The sequence below is a fragment of the Macaca nemestrina genome, chromosome 1 (genome assembly GCF_043159975.1).
Source record: "Macaca nemestrina isolate mMacNem1 chromosome 1, mMacNem.hap1, whole genome shotgun sequence".
Lineage (NCBI taxonomy): Eukaryota > Metazoa > Chordata > Mammalia > Primates > Cercopithecidae > Macaca > Macaca nemestrina.
The window spans coordinates 216,777,999-216,796,838 of record NC_092125.1 but is presented as its reverse complement, the minus strand read 5'-3'; the positions used below and the strand labels follow the sequence as shown (position 1 = coordinate 216,796,838).

At 44.9% G+C, this 18,840-nt stretch overlaps 1 pseudogene; it reads left to right on the top strand.

Moving 5' to 3' along the window:
• Positions 1-16,595: 16,595 nt before the first annotated feature.
• On the top strand, positions 16,596-17,838 carry LOC105483161 (protein FAM8A1 pseudogene; annotated as a pseudogene).
• The last annotated feature ends 1,002 nt before the right edge of the window (positions 17,839-18,840 follow it).

The following is an 18,840-nucleotide window of genomic DNA, read 5'->3' as shown; positions in this document are numbered from 1 at the left end:
CCAAGATCGCACCACTGCACTCCAGCCTGGGCGACAGAGTAAGACTCTGTCTCAAAAAAACAAAACAAAACAAAAAAACAGAAAACCTGTGTACTCTCAGCATCTTCTCTTTTAAAAAGGGAACATTCCAAACCCCTCTGCAACCCTATGGAGGCGCTTCCTACTTCCTCCCATACCCGGGATTCTCACTCATCTGAAATTTGCATTTATCATTCCTTTGCTCCTCTTTATAATTTCCCCATGTGAGTATCCCTGAACTGCAAACTGTTTAGTTTTGCCTGTTGTTAGAAATTTTTTCACAGGGCCATGTTAATGTTGGTGTTCTGTGACTCTCTTCTTTCATTCAGCACCGTATTAGTGTCATTCATGTTGTACATCACCATAATTCGTTCCTTCTTATTGCTACAAAGCATTCCATTTTATGAATTGAATTTATATTATTATTATTTTGAGACAAGGTCTGGCTCTGTCACCCAGACTGGAGTGCAGTGGCACAATCTCAGCTCACTGCAACCTCCAGCTCCTGGGCTTAAGTCATCCCCCTACCTCAACTTCCCGAGTAGCCGGGATTAGAGGCGTGTGCCACCATACCTAATTTTTGTATTTTTTGTGGAGACGGGATTTCACCATGTTGCCCAAGCTGGTCTCGAACTCCTGAGCTCAAGCAATCCACCTGCCTTGGCCTCCCAAAGTGCTGGGATTACAGGCGTGAGCCACCGCCGGGCCAGATGAATGGAATTTATTATATACAATTTATTCATACTTTTTTGTCAACAGGCACGTGGGTCGTTTCCATTCTTTTGTCATAATAGTCAATGCTGCTGTCAACATTCTTAGGGATGTTCCTGGTGTGCACATTCACGAATCTCTCTAGAATATGTATCTAGATGGTTTTTGGCTTTATGAACAAGAAGAATGGTGGAGCCATGGGAAAAGAAGGGAAAGGATCAGTCTGGAGGAAACAATCACTCACTCAGGTAGGCTAGCTGCTCTAACAAATAGACTAAAACATGTATAACTGCTCAGTAGCAATATATGTTTATTTCTTGCTCGTGTTGACCCTTTAAGGCTGGTCAGGTCTGAATGGTAAGCATGCATGTGTATCAGGGTGGGATGGGGGATCTCTGCTCCACACAGGCACTCAGGGACCCAGGCTAATAGAGGCCCTGCTGTTTTCCAAATGTGACTTCCAAGATCACCCTGGATGTTGACCTCGAGCCAGCAGAAAGGAGAAGAGAAAAGACGGAGAAAGCAAACCTGCTTCTTAATCACGTCGGGTCAGAAGAGACACACATGACTTGCACTTACAGTCCATCAGCAAGAACAACTCAGTGGCCATATCTGGATGCAAGGGGCTCTGCGTAACGTGGTCCTCGCCTGGGCAGCCGCCTCCCAGAGTCAAATCCATGCTGTAGAAGAGGGAGAAGGAGTTCTTTGCTGACTCAGAAGAGAAAAAGAATGGGCCAGGGAAATAAAATAAAATCTCTCCCCAAGGGAGGCACCCCAGGTCTGAACCCTCAGTTTGTAGCTCCAGTTTTATTGCTGCTCACTTCGTGGTATCCTATCCTTAGGGATTGAGAGTCAGCCTTCCTCTCCTAGCTGTGGCCATACAGAGCTGGACTTAGCCCCTGTAGGTTCCTCTCTGCCTGCCCTCTCACCCCACTCCCAGCACATTCATCCTGCAGTCCTGTGTTTCAACCACGGATCAACAGCCACAGCAAGTAGTTTCCTGGAGAGAGACGAATGAGTCAGTATAAACAGAAAAAAAGGGCCCATCAAGGGTGACTGATGAAGGTGTTTGGAGAAATGTCTCTTTCCATCTTTCCCGTTTCCCTGTCAGTGGGAATGAAGCAATGGAGATGCCAATGTGGAAGCAGGGTGAGGCTGATTGCCAGCCTGTACCTGCCCACTGCCCACAAATGAGAGCTTTGCAGATGGGAGGTGGAACCAGGAGCCGACTCTCAAGTACACTCCCATTAATTCATTAGATGTTTATTGAGCATGGACTGTGTGCCCAGACAGTAAGTGGCAATGGCTGCAGCATAGTTGAAAGCATGGATTCTGAGGCCAGACTGCCAGGGTGTGCTTCTTGGCGTTGCCATTTGTCAGCTGTGTGATGTTGGGGAGGTTACTTAACCTCTCTGAACTTTGCTTTCCTTGTCAGTAAGATGGGGCTAATAGTGATACATATCTTGGGGAGCCATTGTGAACAGCGTTAAGAGGTGGTCCAGGGAGGAGCTCGGCCTTGTGCTTGGCAGTCAACAAACAGCAGCTGTCTGTCAGGGAAGGATATAACTTGAGGCAGCTTGCCCAAGTAAACGAAAAAGGCAGATGTGCTTGGCTCTGAAGACTCGGTTTTTCTGCACTGCCACCCAAGGAGTCTCTTACCCACTTTTTCCTGGTGACAAATATGGTTTTAGAAAGTTACAACTGAACACTTAAAAAGTCTGGCTATAGGCTGGGTGTGGTGGCTTACGCCTGTAATCCCAGCACTTTGGAAGGCCGAGGCAGGCGGATCACAAGGTCAAGAGATCGACACCATCCTGGCCAACATGGTGAAACCCCAACTCTACTAAAAATATGAAAATTGGCTGGGCATGGTGGCAGGCGCCTGTAGTCCCAGCTACTCGGAAGGCTGAGGCAGGAAAATTGCTTGAACCCGGGAGGCAGAGGTTGCAGTGAGCCGAGATCGCACCATTGCACTCCAGCCTGGGCGACAGAGGGAACCTCCATCTAAAAAACCCCCCAAAAAAGCCTGACTACAGCAAAGCTTTGATAACAAAGCAGGTATGTGTATCCCCCATTTGCCCACCACGATGGGCCAGTGGCCGCTCCCCCAAGACTCACAGATGAGTCAAGCAGTGGGCAAGTTTTTTTGAGGCTTGGGGCAAGAAAAGGGCTGGGATCCCTGTTCCCCCAAGTGCATCCCCCCAATTCTGGGCCCCAGGCCTGGGTCTCCTGGTTCACAGCATTTCATTGTTAGGTTGGTGGTGAGGATTTGAGATGGTTCCTGATAGGATGTCAGGGGGCAAGGGTCACCTTCCGAGTTCCTGGAAAGGAATGCACACTCAGAAACCCAGGCTGAACATTGCTGGCGTGGGCGCTTGGTGGATGTGTGTGTCCTGAACCAGCAGATGGAAAGAAACCACGGCTCAGCTGGCTCTCTGAAGCAATGCTGTCTTTCAAGAACTGGAAGCCAGCACTAAAGCTAGCTCCATAGTTTCTTTTCCGAACCCTTCTTTGGTCTTTAAATAAGTCTTGGCATTCTGAGAAACTGCATCTCAATGCCAATTATCTTAACCCAAAACATCTCAATCACAGAAATTACAGCTGCCTCGGGCAGTTTCCAGTGCTCCAGCAAGCAGGGACCTGAGCAGGGCTGGGCAGGGCATCGTTCAGAAGTAAGTGTTTATGTGAGTAACGCTCCCCAAGAGGCTACTGGACAGCTCAATCAGCATATTTACTTACTGGTTTTTTTTTTTTTTTTTTAATTCCCTTGGCACTTTCCTCTATGGATTTGAGGTGACTTATATTAAGAGTACATTCAACAAGCTGATGATTAATTTTTTTTTTTTTTTAATTAAGACACCAAGGCCAGGCGCGGTGGCTTACGCCTGTAAGCCCAGCACTTTGGAAGGCTAAGGCAAGTGGATCAGTTAAGGTCAGGAGTTTGAGACCAGCCTGGTCAACATGGTGAAGCCCCATTCTACTAAAAATACAAAAATTACCCAGACATGGTGGCGGGTGCCTGTAATCCCAGCTACTCAGTAGGCTGAGGCAGGAGAATCACTTGAACCCAGGAAAGGGAGATTGCAGTAAGCCAAGATTACACCATTGCACTCCAGCCTGGGCACTGGAGTGAGACTCTTTCTCGAAATAATAACAACAACAATAATAATAATACACCAAAACAGAAAAAAAATCCAGAAAATAAAACCCACAGTAAAGGACAAATATATGACCATAAGAACCAAACTATAATTAGGATCAGAGCTTCCCAGCAGCCCATGCAGGAAGAGAACCAGAGTCAACCACCTAATTCTCATTATCAGAAGGAAGGCAGCATGCCAAAATGATTCCCATCATACATGGACCTTTATAAAGGAACATGGAGTGGTCAGTGTGCTCAACCACCTTGCAAGAGCAAATTCTACATTTGCTCTTAGCCAAAAGGCCAAGAAGCAGTTGCAAGACCAAATTCGATGGGAGATTTCTTATGGCTGAGCCTCCATTTGCTTATCTGTAAAACGGGAATAATACTTACCTTCATGGGGTGTTTGAGGACTAGAGCAGTACCTGGCAGACAGTAAGAACCTAACAAATGTTTATTTCTTCATTTTCTATCCCCAGCAAGCTTAGTGCCTTCTTTATCCTCTCCAGGGTAGCTACCTAATCCTCACACCTATTTTACACGGGCACAATTTTCCCTACTATGTATCCAGCTCAGCAGCAGATTCTGGGGATACAGAAGTGGGTGAGCAGATATGGAGTCTGCCTTTAGGAAGCTCACAGGTTAGTAGAGAAGCAGGGCAAACGGACAGTAGCAACATGGTATGATAAGTACAATTGTAAAACCATAATAATAACTGTAATAGCTTCTATTTTTTAGCATGTAACCTGAGTTTGTTACTGTGCTTGACAAGAACAGAATAAGAAAGAAAACCTATAGACATAACAATAAACCCATAAATGCAAAAATTCTCAACAAAACTATTAGCAAACTCAGTTCAAAAATCATCAGATTATACAATATCAGATCAGAATAAATTGATCCCAGGAATGAAAGTTGCATCTTAGAAAATCAATTCAACAGGTTAATCGATCAAAGAAAAAATGTACATGATCATCTCAATAAATCAGAAAAAAAGTTAATAAAATTGCCATTTATGATTTTTAAACAAAACTTAAGCTAAGGGTGAAAAGAAACTTCTTTAACCCCAGAAAGAATAGCTATAGGCCGGGCATGCTAGCTCACTCCTGTAATCCCAGCAATTTGGGAGGTTGAGGTGGGCGGATCATTTGAGGTCAGGAGTTTAAGAGCAGCCTGGGCAACATGGTAAAACCCCATCTCTACTAAAAATACAAAAATCAGTGGGGCATGATGGCGCGTGCCTGTAATCCCAGCTACTCAGGAGGCTGAGACAGGAGGATTGCTTGAACTCAAGAGGCAGAAGTTGCAGTGAGCCGAGATCACGCCACTGCACTGCAGCCTGGGTGAGAAAGCAAGATTCTATCTCAAAAAAAAAAAAAAAAAAAAAAAAAGCTACAATAGTGATTCTCAAAGTGTGGTCCCCAGACCAGCATTAGCATTATCAGCATTACCAGGGAGCGTGTCCAAAATGGAAGTCCTCAGGCCCACCCAGACCTTCTGAATCAGAAACTCTGGAGGCTGGGGGAGCAGCAGTCTGTGTTTCAATAAAGCCCTTCAGGTAATTCTAGTGCCACTGAAGTTTGAGAACTACTGATCTATAAGAAACTCACATCAAAAATTATTCTTAATGATAAAGTATTGGAACCATTCCTTCTAGGATCAGAATAAGAATACCCATTATCATAACTGTTCATCAGCATTGAACAGAAGGTTCTTGCCATTGAGTTATAAGATTAGAAAGGAATTATCATATATGCAGAAAATCCAAAAGAATCTACAAAGTAGAAGAATTCATAAGAGGGTGTAGCGAGGCTGTCACTATAAAACCAATATACAAAAATCAATTGTATTTTTTTCTCTTGTGGGACAGGGTCTTGTTCTGTCGCCTAGGCTGGAATGTAATGGCTCAGTCACAATATACTGCAGCCTCGACCTCCTGGGCTCAAGCAATTCCCCCACCTAAGTCTTCCAAGTAGCTGGGACTACAGGTGTGTGCCCCCATGCCTGGCTAATTTTTTTTTTTTTTTTTTTTGTAGAGACAGGATCTCACATGTTGCCCCAGCTGATTACGAACTCCTGGCCTCAAGCAATCCTCCCGCCTTGGCCTCCCAGAGTACTGGGATTACAGGTATGAGTCACCACACCTGGCCTAACTACATTTCTATATACTAAAAGGAAATAGAAAATGGCAAATTTGAAATATACCATTTATAATAGCATCAAAAAGTAAAAAACAGCATCTCTAACAAAAGATGTGCAAAAACCTTATGGAGCATACTATACAACTGTATTGAAAAAACATTAGAGGAGATCTAATTAATGGAGACATATGCCATGTTCATGGATTGAAAGGCTCAATATTAAAAAGATGTCAATTCTCTGCAAGACCTACAAATCAGTGTAACTCCAATCAGAATTTCTACAGGGTGTATGTATGTGTGTGTGCACATGTGAGAGGGGAGGGGAGGGGAGGGGAAGCGGGGCGAGGCAGGGCGAGGCACTGGATGGGAAGGGGAGGGACTGGACAGGAAGGGAAGGATATTTATAAGGTGATTCTAAAATTTATATAGAAGTGCAAAGAGCCAAGAATACCTAAGCACCCTTGAAGATGAAAAGATAAGAGAACTTGCTCTACCAGATATCAAGACTTATTATAAAGCCACAGTAATTAAGACAATATGGAACTTATGCAGAGACAAATAGACCAATTACACAAAAGAGAGGGCAAGACATTTTATTATAGAATGATAGCAGTTGTTTCTTAATCCTATATACTTATCAGTCATCATTTGCATGTGTAACAAATACATTTTCTCCTAGTTTGTGGTTTATATTTCTACTCTGTTAACCAGAGTTATTTCTACTCTTTCAAAAACCAGAAGCTCTTACTTTTATTAATTATATTACATGCATTAATAATATATTAAAATAGTTAAACTTATCATTCTTTCCTTTTTATCATTTTGTTCTTTGTGAACCAGTATCTAAGATGTACAAACAATGCTCCTACCATTCAATAAACATGAGAAAAAGAAGATAAACAATCCAACAGAAAAGGTATTCAACCTAATTAGTTATCAGGGAAATTCAAATTAAAACCTCAGTGGCACACTATTACATGCTCACCACTTAGGAAAAAAATAAATATACAAAATAGAACTGGTAGCAAGGATGTGGAGGAGCCAGACCCCTCACAACTGCTGATGGGAATGAAATTGGTACCAGCCCCGAAAAACAGTTTGTGCTACTCACTGAAGTTGAAAATGCCTACACCCAATGCGAGAAATTCGACTCCTAGGTAATACTTAGAGAAACCCTTGTTCTGCCTCAGGAGACATGAATATCCATAGCAACATTGGTCATGTTATCCAAAAACTAGAAACAGTGCCCATCACCAGTAGAACAAATAACTAAATTGTGGTCTATTCATACAACGGAATATTAGAGAGTGATAAAGATGAACAATTTATGACTCACACATCTGTGGCTGACAGCCACTGCTACTACCTGAGACCATCACTATAGCAATTACTACTGTTACTGCTTGAGACCATCATTACGAGACTGAATGAAGGGATGAATGTAAAAATGAAAACTTAAGACAAAAGAAACTATTATAAAGGAAGGGGAACCAGGCAGGAAGAAGAGAACTCCCTGCTTCTAGTGAGCAAGGCAGCCCCTGAGCTTCCACAGCCCTTCTCATTCGCTGGGTAGAAAGAGCAGGGAGGAGGAGGCAACGATTGGTCAGCTGCTTAATTGATCACAGGTTTATATTATTACTAACAAGCTTCAATTACACCTTATAACAAGAAACACTTGTGCCTGGGTCGTGACTGCCCTTGACAGTCCTTCTGGGCGGCAGACGCAGTTTGTCAGTTTGCCAACATTCTGCTTTCATGAGCACAGTTTGCTGTTTACTCATATAGCCTCCAGTGGTATACTGAGTTGATCATGACCCTCACTCCTTCAGCCTCCAACATACATCAACATGGATGAATTTCACAAACACCATGTTGAGTGAAAGAAGCAAGCCACGAAGGAATAAAGTGTGCTTTCCTTCACATAAAGACAAAAACAGGCAAAACTAAACAGTAACCAATGCACTTGACCCATAATGTCAGCACTTTGGGAGGCCAACGCGGGAGGATCACTTGAAGCAGGAGTTTGAGGCCAGTGTGGGCAACATAGTAGGAACCTGTCTCTACAAAGAATAAAATAAAATAAATTAGCAGTCATGATGGTGTGTGCCTGTAGTCCCAGCTACTCAAGAGGCTGAGTTGGGAGGATGAGTCCAGGAGTGCAAGGCTGCAGTGAGCTGTGATTGCACTACTACTGCCCTCCAGCCTGGGCGACAGAGAAAGACCCGGTCTCTAAAACAACAAAAACAACAATAAAGTACAAACCATAAATGCAAGGGAATGATGGTCACAAAAGTCAGCGTAACTGTTAGTTCTGGGGGCGGGGGGATGTAGTCAGGGAGATGTCCCCAAAGGTGGCTCACTCCTGTAATCCCAGCATTTTGGGAGGCCGAGGCAGGCGGATCATGAGGTCAGGAGATAGAGACCATCCTGGCTAACATGGTGAAACCCTGTCTTTACTGAAAAATACAAAAAAAAATAGCCAGGTGTGGTGGCGGGCGCCTGTAGTCCCAGCTACTCAGGAGGCTGAGGCAGGAGAATGGCGTGAACCCAGGAGGCGGAGCCTGCAGTGAGCTGAGATCACAGCACTGCACTCCAGCCTGGATGACAGAGCAAGACTCAGTCTCAAAAAACAAAACAAAACAAAACAAAAAAGCGTACCGAAGACTTTCTGTTTCTTAACCTTGGTGGTGTTGACTCGGTACTCAGGTTAGTATTATCCTATAAATGCACACATGTTTACACACTCCTCCAGATGTATATTTTGCAATTTTAGAAGCTGCGCACAGATACAAAGGCAATCGTGAATGCATACGTATGTGAATTAATCCAGTTACTCCACACTGTTCACACCGACGGGACAGAGAGGAGGTCTGGCCTCCAGCGGGCAGATTGCAGAGGACTGAGTAACCCACGATGGGGGGCACTGGGGATGGGCTGGCAGGGGGCCAGCTGCTGGAAGCTTGGGGAAGAGCAGGGTGTTGCACAGTGGGGGACCACACCAGGATGCCATCACTGAGCCGCCTCCTGGAAAAGTTCCCGGGCACATGTGGGTGGATGGCAGCTGTGTCAATGAAGTCTTGCCTATTTCCTGGGGAGCGCAGGTGCATGGGCGTGGAGAAAAGAGGAAGGACCAGTCGCCGGAGGAAGATTCAAGTCAAGAATCTTAAACTTGGATCCCCAGGTGGGGTCCATGGGTCCATAAATCCGTCCAACTGTACACAGAAAATTCCATGTGTGTCTTTCAGGAGAGTGTGTTCCCAGCTGTCTTCTGCTGCTGGAAGGAGTGTTAACCCTCCCCCAGCCTGTAGAAGATGCCATGTGTGCCCACCCACTCCTCCTACAACCCCTCCTTCAGCTCAAAGAGACCCGGACTCTAAGTGCCAGCACCTGCACTGTTTACCTGAGGCCTTCTCTGACCACTGGAGCCTGCTGACCAAAGCGCCAGGGAACTAATACCACCTGGAGCAGCCCTCAGCCAATTGCAGAAGGGAGTGGGAGTATAAATGCCCCAGCTCCCTTGCTCCTTGGGCTAACTCTGAGGCATGGGCTTCACCCTACTTCTAGCACTCCTCAGGCGGGGTGATCTTCAGTTACCCACAGGTGGTAATCAGCTCATTAACAGACCCTTTATTCGCTTCTTTCCTTCCCTGACTCACTTTCCCACTCTCTACCTGTGTATACTGCACCTCCCAAATAAGCCACTTGCACACAAATCCTAGCCTCAGAATTGCCTTCTGGGGGAGCCCAAACTAAGAACCTCCCAGAAGATGAAGAACGCTAACTGGAGTCAGAAGAGGAAGCCCCTGCCTTCGTTCTGCATCCACTTGCCTGTAGCTTAAGGCAAGTTACAGCTTCTACCTGAGCCTCATTTTCCCCACATGTAAAAAAAGGAAAGCAAAGGGCATCTTGACTGCTTCCTTTAAATATTCAAAAGGCTAAATGACCCCATAGAATTAGGAACCCTGCCTTAAACGATGTGTTTGGTGCTGGTTAATTTTTTTGTGTCAACTTGGCCAGACCACCAGCTCCCAGATGTTTGGTCAAACACCAGTCTGGATGTCACTGTGAAGGTGTGTTTTGGTTGAGATTCACATTTAAATCAATAGACTTCTAGTAAAGCAGATGACTTTCGTTTGTGGTGGGCCTCGTCCAATTGGCTGAAAGCCTCCAGAGAAAAAAGACTGACACCCCCGCAAGGAAGAGGGAGTTGGAGTTCTACGCCTGTTGGCTTGAGCTGCAATATCAGCTCTTCCCTGGTCTCCAGCCTGCTGGCCTACTTAACAGATTTTGGATTTGCCAGCCTCTACAATCATGTGAGCTGAGCCAATTCCTTGAATTCTCTCTCTCCCCCACTCCATATATATAAACATACAGATATAGATGTAGATAGACATCTATCTACATCTATATCTGTACATCTATATGTTCTATTGGTTCTGTTTCTGTGTGTCCCCAGTGCCTAGGATAGAGGGGTGCTCAGCAGAGGGGTGCTTAGCAGGTGTCTATTGAATGAATCTAAACCAGAAGATCAGAGGGTCTGGGATCTTTTATCTCCCCCTGTATTTGGCCAGCAAAACCTTGTAGTTAAGGCTTTGCAATCAGCTAGATCTGGGTTCAAGTCCTGATTTCTTTTGCTAACAATTGTACAATCTTGGTTGAGTCATTCCTCTTCTCTGAGCCTGTTTCCTTGCCTACAAAGTGGGGTCAATAATGACTTCCTCATGGGGTTGAAATAAGAATTACGTGAGGCCGGGTGTGGTGGCTCACGCCTGTAATCCCAGCACTCTGGGAGGCCAAGGCGGGTGGATCACCTGAGGTCAGGAGTTCGAGACCAGCCTGGCCAACATGACAAAACCCTGTCTTTACTAAAAATACAAAAGTTAGCCAGGCGTGGTGGCATGTGCCTGTAATCCCAGCTACCCGGGAGGCTGAGGCAGGAGAATCGCTGGAACCCAGGAGGCGGAGGCTGCAGTGAGCCGAGATCACACCATTGCACTCCAGTTTGGGCGACAGAGCGAGACTCCATCTCTTAAAAAAGAAAAAAGAATTACATGAGGTGGTGCATGTCAGCAGCTCAGCCTGAAGCCTGCAGAGGGCTCAGCACACCAAAGTCAATGTCACTGGCTGGGAACATGAACATTAGGACCTACCATTCTCTGCACAAAGGTACCTGAGGAAATATTATTTGGGGGCAGCATATTTGAAATCAGAACATTCCAGAAAAATTGAGGCCTGAATTTCTTGAGACCTGGAAAGAGGGCCTGGCACATGAGTGCCGAAGAAATTGAATGGAGGAGGGGTGCACAAATAGTGTGTTACAGCCATTTGAGGCCCTGATTAGTGAAAAATAGGATGAAAGCACTAAAGTAAGAGGAGATATAGCAACCCCATGCCTAACTCTTCTCCATCATGGTTTCTGGGTCCCGGACTATAGGACCAAGAGGCATGTTCATTCTAAACCATTCTAAAGGCAGGTGAAGATGCCTGGGCAACTCTGCTTAGCAAGAAGGAAAGCTTGGTGAAGTCTGGGGCACCTGGGAAGAGAAGAACTAACCACCAACTAAACAGGCAGCTCTGCCAACACCCTTGGGACAGCACGATCCAGCCCTACCTCATGACTTCTGCTGAGTGTGAATCACAGAACAAATAAATTTTGGAAAAGAGAATCACTCAAGCCTGACAGAGGAGAATGTGAGGCGTCAGAGTTATTTCAAACCAGCCCAAGGTACAAGTTTTGTGGCAATGTTACGTGAACATAGCTCCAGGTTCAACCTTCAATTTGCCGTTGGAATGATACGATCACAGTCCTAACCAGAAAAAGTAAAGTGATGAATCTGAGAGGTTGCAAACTGCCTGCAGCGCTCCAGTTTCCCGGCGTCGGCACTAACCATCTCCCACTTCTAGCCCCTCACCACTGCCCCAGCCCTGCCAACATCTCTCCTGACCAATATTGCTCTCATATAACAAGAGCAACTACAACATCAACAACTTGATGACAAATACCAGGAACATTTGTTAATCTCATTAGGCAGTAAATGAACATAAAACACCACAATCAAAATAGCAGAAACAGAAACAAAAAAGAAAGTTTCTGGACAGCCCAGGGTGAAGTGAGCAGCCTTGAGTGTTAAATATAGAGATGGGGTTTGATATCGTCCTTTGGAAAAGAGTTTCAAATATCAGGAGTTCAATCTCTAGGAAAATAAACAAAGAAGTAACTCTAATCAGACACAAATATTTATTAGGGATGCTTAATAGCAAAAAATCAGAATCGAGCTGGTCAAAATGTTAGAAACCTGTGGGAATGAGTGGGAAAATTGCAGTACCTCCATTTGATGCAATATATGAAACCTCTGAGGTCTTTATGGTAGTGTGACAAATACCTTTTATGTTAAGTGAAAAAATATGACTACAAAAGAAAATCATCCATGAAATGACAAAGAGCTAAACAAGAAAGTAGAAGTGGTCTAAGTGACGGTGGTTGTAGTAATCGTTACCTATGGAAATTGATTAAATTAGGCATGATTTGCTTTGACTGCATCTTTTAAGTTTTTAAAGTAGGGAAAAAGAGGGAAGGTCAAGTGTGGTGGCTCATGCCTGTAATCCCAGCACTTTGGGAGGTCTGGGCGGGCAGATCACTTGAGGTTAGGAGTTCGAGACCATCCTGGCCAACATAGTGAAACCCCACCTCTACTAAAAATACAAAAATTAGCCAGGTGTGGAAGCGGAGGTTGCAGTGAGTCGAAATCTCACCATTGCACTCCAGCCAGGGCGACAGTGCGAGACTCCATCTCAAAAAAAAAAAAAAAAGTAGCCAAGACATGGAAATAACCTAGGTATCTATCAACAGATGATTGGATAAAGAAAATGTGATACACACACACGACACACACACCCAGAGGAATATTATTCGGCCTTTGAAAAAAGGAGAAAACCGGCCGGGCGCGGTGGCTCAAGCCTGTAATCCCAGCACTTTGGGAGGCCAAGACGGGCGGATCACGAGTTCAGGAGATCGAGACCATCCTGGCTAACACGGTGAAACCCCGTCTCTACTAAAATACAAAAAAAAATTAGCCGGGCGAGGTGGCAGGCGCCTGTACTCCCAGCTACTCGGGAGGCTGAGGCAGGAGAATGGCGTGAACCCGGGAGGCGGGGCTTGCAGTGAGCTGAGATCCGGCCATTGCACTCCAGCCTGGGCAACAGAGCTAGACTCCGTCTCAAAAAAAAAAAAAAAAAAAAAGGAGAAAACCCTGCCATTTGAGACAACATGGATGAAACTGGAAGGACATTATCTAGGTGAAATAAGCTAGGCACATAAAAACAAATGCTGCACATTCTTACTTATAACTGGCATCTTTAAAAAGTTGAACTCAGCAACAGAGACGAGAAATGGTGGTTACTGGGGATGGGGGTAGGAGAAGATGGGAGATGTTAGTCAAGGTAAAACTTTCCATTACAAGATGAATAAATTCTGGAAAGCTAATATATAGCATGGTGACTATGGTTAATAATAATGTATCTTATACTTGAAATTTGTTAAGAGATTAGCTCTCAGGTGTTCACACACACACACAGTAACACATGAAACTATGTGAGGTGATGGATATGTCAGCTTGATTGTAATAATTATTTCACAATGCATGTGTATAACAAAACATACACTTTTTTTATTTATTCATTTTTTCTGAGGTGGAATCTTACTCTGTCTCCCAGGCTGGAGTGCAGTAGTGCAATCTCGGCTCACTGCAACCTCCACCTCCCAGGTTCAAGGGATTCTCCTTCCTCAGCCTCCTGAGTAGCTGGGATTACAAGTGCATGCCACCACACCAGGCTAATTTTTGTATTTTTAGTAGAGATGGGGTTTCACCATGTTGGCCAGGTTGGTCTCGAACCCCTGACCTAAGGTGATCCACCCACCTCAGCCTCCCAAAGTGCTGGGATTACAGGTGCGAGCCAGCAATTACTGTTTCAAAACTATTATTAATAGTAGCAATACTGATTTATTTTTTCCAGCTTTCTTGAGGTATGATTGGCAAATAAAAATTATATACATTTAAAGTGTATAAGGCCATGCAAGGTGGCTCACGCCTGTAATCCCAGCACTTTGGGAAGCTGAGGTGGGTGGATCAACTGAGGTCAGGAGTTTGAGACCAGCCTGGCCAACATGGTAAAACCTCGTCTCTACTAAAAATACAAAAATTAGCCAGGCATGGTGATGGGCATCTGTAATCCCAGCTACTTGGGAGGTTGAGGCAGTAGAATAGCTTGAACCCAGGAGGCAGAGGTTGCAGTGAGCCAAGATCGTGCCACTGCACTACAGCCTGGGCGACAGAGCAAGACTCTGTCTCCAAAAAAAATAAAAAATAAATAATCTGTAAGATATGAAATAAAAAATTCTGTTAAAAATGGAAGGAAATAAAATTATGTGCTGGAAATGACTATTTGATTGAAACCAGGTAATATTTTTATTTTGTATTCCCTTCAACTCATATCCCCCTCCACCACCATTTTTCTTATCATCCACTTATAGTAAGGAGGGGGAAATGGTTTCTAAACTTTTTAAAAAGAAACTATGGAACTCACTAATTCTACCCTGCAAAATATGAGATCTCCTTTGTGAGGTTTCCATCAACAGGAAGCAAAGTTCCAAAGCTGGTGGCATTTTGAGTCTCCTCCAGTGGGTAGGGTAAGATCCTTGAACATTGTCAGGGAGAGAAGTCTTCTTCAAACTCCCAAATAATGAGCTGGTTGTTTCCCCCCAAAATAGAAGAAATTTATCCTTTGACTTAGTCTCTGCCAAGATGGGGAAGCCTCCTTTCACCAGGGAGGGAAGCAGATTCTGAGCCTATTCTCCACTGGCTGGACCAGATACCAGTTGTCACCAGCACCAAGAAAGCCTCTCTCACATAGTTGCTATGGGCTCTTCACATCCAGCTGCCCAGTAGTAGAGGAAAAGTCTTGGACATTGAGCCAGCTTGGGTCTAAATTCCCATTAAAATCCCTGGTGGCCAACATCATGAAACCCTGTCTCTACTAAAAATACAAAAATTAGCCATGTGTGGTGGCAGGTGCCTATAATCCCAGCTACTTGGGAGGCTAAGGCAGGAGAATTGCTTGAACTCGGAAGGTGGAGGCTGCAGTGAGCCAAGATCATGCCATTGCAATCCAACTCAGGCAACAAGAATGAAACTCTGTCTCAAAAAAAAAAAAATTAGCTGGGCATGGTGGCAAGTGCCTGTAATCCCAGCTACTCAGGAGGCTGAGGCAGGAGAATCACTTGAACCCAGGAGGCAGAGGTTGCAGTGAGCTGAGATCACACCACTGCACTCCAGCCTGGGCAACAAGAGTCCTTCTCAAAAATAAAAAAAAAAAAGAAAGAAACTAAAAATACAATACTGTTTATAATCACTCCAAAAAAATTGTTAGGTTTAAATCTAACAAAACATGTAAGAGATTTACATGTTGAAAGCTACAAAAGACTGATGAAAGAAATCTAAAAAGCATCTCAATAGAGACACATACCATGTTCATGGATTGAGAGACTCAACATAGTAAAGACGTCAATCTTCCTCAAATTGATATATAGATTTAATGCAATTGCTATCAAAATCTTAGCAAGATGTTTTTGAAGATATAGGCAGGTTTATTCTAGCATTATATGGAAAGCCAAAGGAACTATAATAGCTAAGACAATTTTGAAGAAGAATAAAGTAGAAGCAATTTGTCTATAGATATAGTTTGGATATTTATCCCTGCCCAAATCTCCTGTTGAGCTGTAATCCCCAATGCTGGATGTGGGGCCTGGTGAGAGGTGTTTGGATCATGGGAGCAGATCCCTCATGGTGTTGGGAGAAAAGCTGTGTGCTGGGAGAGAAGCTGAGGCAGGGCTTGCATGTCTGCTAGACTTGCTGGCTCCTTGCTTCTAGCACTCCCATTATCTCAAGAAGCCGTATGTTTCTCATTCACTTGATACACTGTTTCCTTTCAACACCCACATCCTCACCACCTCTTTGTTTGAGCACCAATAAATAGCATGGGCTCCCAGAGCTCGGGGCCTTTGAAGCCTCCAAACTCGCAATGGCCCCCTGGTCCCACTTTCTCTGTCAAACTGTCTTTTTCTCATTACTCTGACTCTGGGGGACTTCATCGCCCCCACAACCTGGTGTTGGGTCTGATCACCCCAAACGTTCCTGGCACCCAACATGGGATGACAAAGACCCCGGTGAAGGAACGCCAGAGTGTGTGAAAGCAGAGGATACATTGTCAAAGGACACCTGAGGACGTCTAAAAGAACCTCTGCGGGAAAGCTGAGCGCTTGGAAGAACCAGGGTAACAATGAGACAAAGTGAAAGCAGACATTCTGCTTATTTAAGTTTTTTAAAGCATTTGTTATGAAGTGGGGGCGTAGAAGTACTCAAGAGTTTGCTATCACTTTTTTAGTATGGTAAAGCAGTTTTGCCCATTGTTCCCGAAACAGGGTACTATAGAGTTGCATGAATGGGTGAGAATTGGAAGAGATTTTAAAAGGGCATATAAAGATGGAGCAGTCACAGCTGCCGCGGGGGGTTGCTGCTGGGGTGACGATGGTTGGGGGAGAGGGAGCCCAAGGCCACCTTCCCGGGCGCGGGGAGGGCAGAGGGGACCAGGAGCCCGTCCCTTCGCTGCGGGACCTTCTGCCGCGGCCATCCCATGGCCCCGCGGCAGCCCCCAGGCTGGCCCAAGGCCACAGGCCTCTCTCAGCCGCTGCTGCTGACACGTCGGAGCGGCCCCGCGAGCTCGGGAGGCGCAGGGAGGCAGCCTCCAGCTCCAGTGCCGGGCTGCAGGAGCAGGCGGAGCAGCCAAGGGCCCAAAGCCGCCGCGCCGTGGGAGAGACCGGCACAGCTGAGCGCCCACGAGTACTCCCAGCAAATGCACAAGTGGCTGTGGCAGTCCTGCTGCGGCTAACTCACTTGGCGCAGCAGCCTGGCTGCCTTCCCCGCCTATTGCAGCCTCCAACGGCCCTCGCAGAGTTTCCCTTCGGGCGGCGCTGCAGTCCCTCGGGCCTCGGGGTCTGACCCAGGGACGGCCGCTGGCATCAGCACCGCTGCTCCAGTTGCCGGCCTGAGACCCCAGGCTCCTCAGGTGCAGGCGTAGGTCCGAGCCACTCCAGTGACGAAGGTAGGATGTGCAGCCCCCTTGCGAAGCCCAAGTGAGACCGGGCACCAGGCAGGCAGAGAATATGTTATTCCATCCTTGACTCACAGATTTATGGCAGAGATGGTGGATTTCTTTATTCTCTTTTTGTAAAAGCAACCATTGTCTTAAGCATTATGCGCCTCAGTGGGATAAAGGATATCTCTTAAGTTTGCTATGCATTATATAATGGAAAAAACAGATGACATCAATGGAAAACTTGCAGAAAATTATGGTTGTGTCTCTTATATACAGATTATTAGTTTGTTTTTATGAGATAATTTGCATTTGGGGAGCAGTTGGAGCTACCCCAGGGAAGTTCCTGGTGGGGCTTCAAGTTGTGACATGTGATAGATACATCAGTGCTTATTGCACTAAGTCGGGTTTCAGTGATTCCTTCCTCACATGTCAGCATTACAACGTCCACTATACGAGCTATGATCAAAAATTTTTTGATTGCTTCTTTTTTCTCTGCTTTCATCACACTGCTGTTTTTTTCAACACAATCGAACAGCCTATGACATTGTAGCAGGAACCATTGTGGTCAAAAGAAATGGGGTCAGATGTTGCCCCCACAAAGGCTTGATTTCCACACGCTATAATGACAAGATTAAATTATGTATCAAGGCCATCAGTATCCCTGGGTTACACTAATTGATGATTTAGAAATTAAAGCAGTCACTCCAGTGTGATGCAGGTCACTACTCTGAAAGTACTGATTTTACTTGAATGCCCAAGAACTTTTCCAGAAGAAAAACCTATTAAATTCAAGAATTCAAATTTTTAGATCAAAAAGGCAAGTGATTTTATAAACAATGGACAATATATACTTAAGATCTATGGCACTTTCTTAAGGTCTAAGAATTTGCTGAAAGCATTTTCAGCTTTGAAATCTGCAAATGAAACTTTAAAATTTATTTTGGTTTATCCCGAAATAATGGAAAATGTCCAGTTGTGTTTTGTAAGCATCTATGTAACTCATCTTTTAGTTCATACTTCCTGGGGAGCCACCAAAGAAGGTCCCCATGGCAGTTAGGGGACCCTTACCCTCAGGAACAGTCGGTCTATTACTTGGAAGGTCTAGTCTAAATTTAAAAGATGTTACTGTACAAACGGGAATAATTGACTCTGGTTATACTGGAAAGGTTCAATTAGTTATTAATTCCTTGACTCTGTGTTCTGCCTCCCCAGGAGAAAGAATTGCTCAGTTGTTGCCGTTACCTTACATAAAACTAGGAAGCAGCACAGTGAAAAGAACAGGAGCCTTTGGTAATACTAATCCAGCAGGAAAAGCTGTGTATTGGGTTAATCAAGTGTCTGACAAAAGACCTATTTGCACAGTTACTATTCAGGGAAAAGATTTTGAAGGACTAGTAGATACTGGAGCTGATGTCTCTATTATTGCTATAAATCAATGGTCCCAGCACTGGCCTAAGCAAAAGGCATCCGTTGGTATTGTTGGAGTAGGCGCTGCCTCAGAACTTTTTCAGACTTCCTTGATTTTACCATGTCAAGGACCGGATGGTCAGGAAGGGACATTTCAGCCTATCATTACATCTGTTCCTGTCAATTTATGGGGTAGAGACTTAACTGCAACAATGGGATGCTGAAATATCTATTCCTATGGATCAATATAGTAGTAATAGTAGACAAATG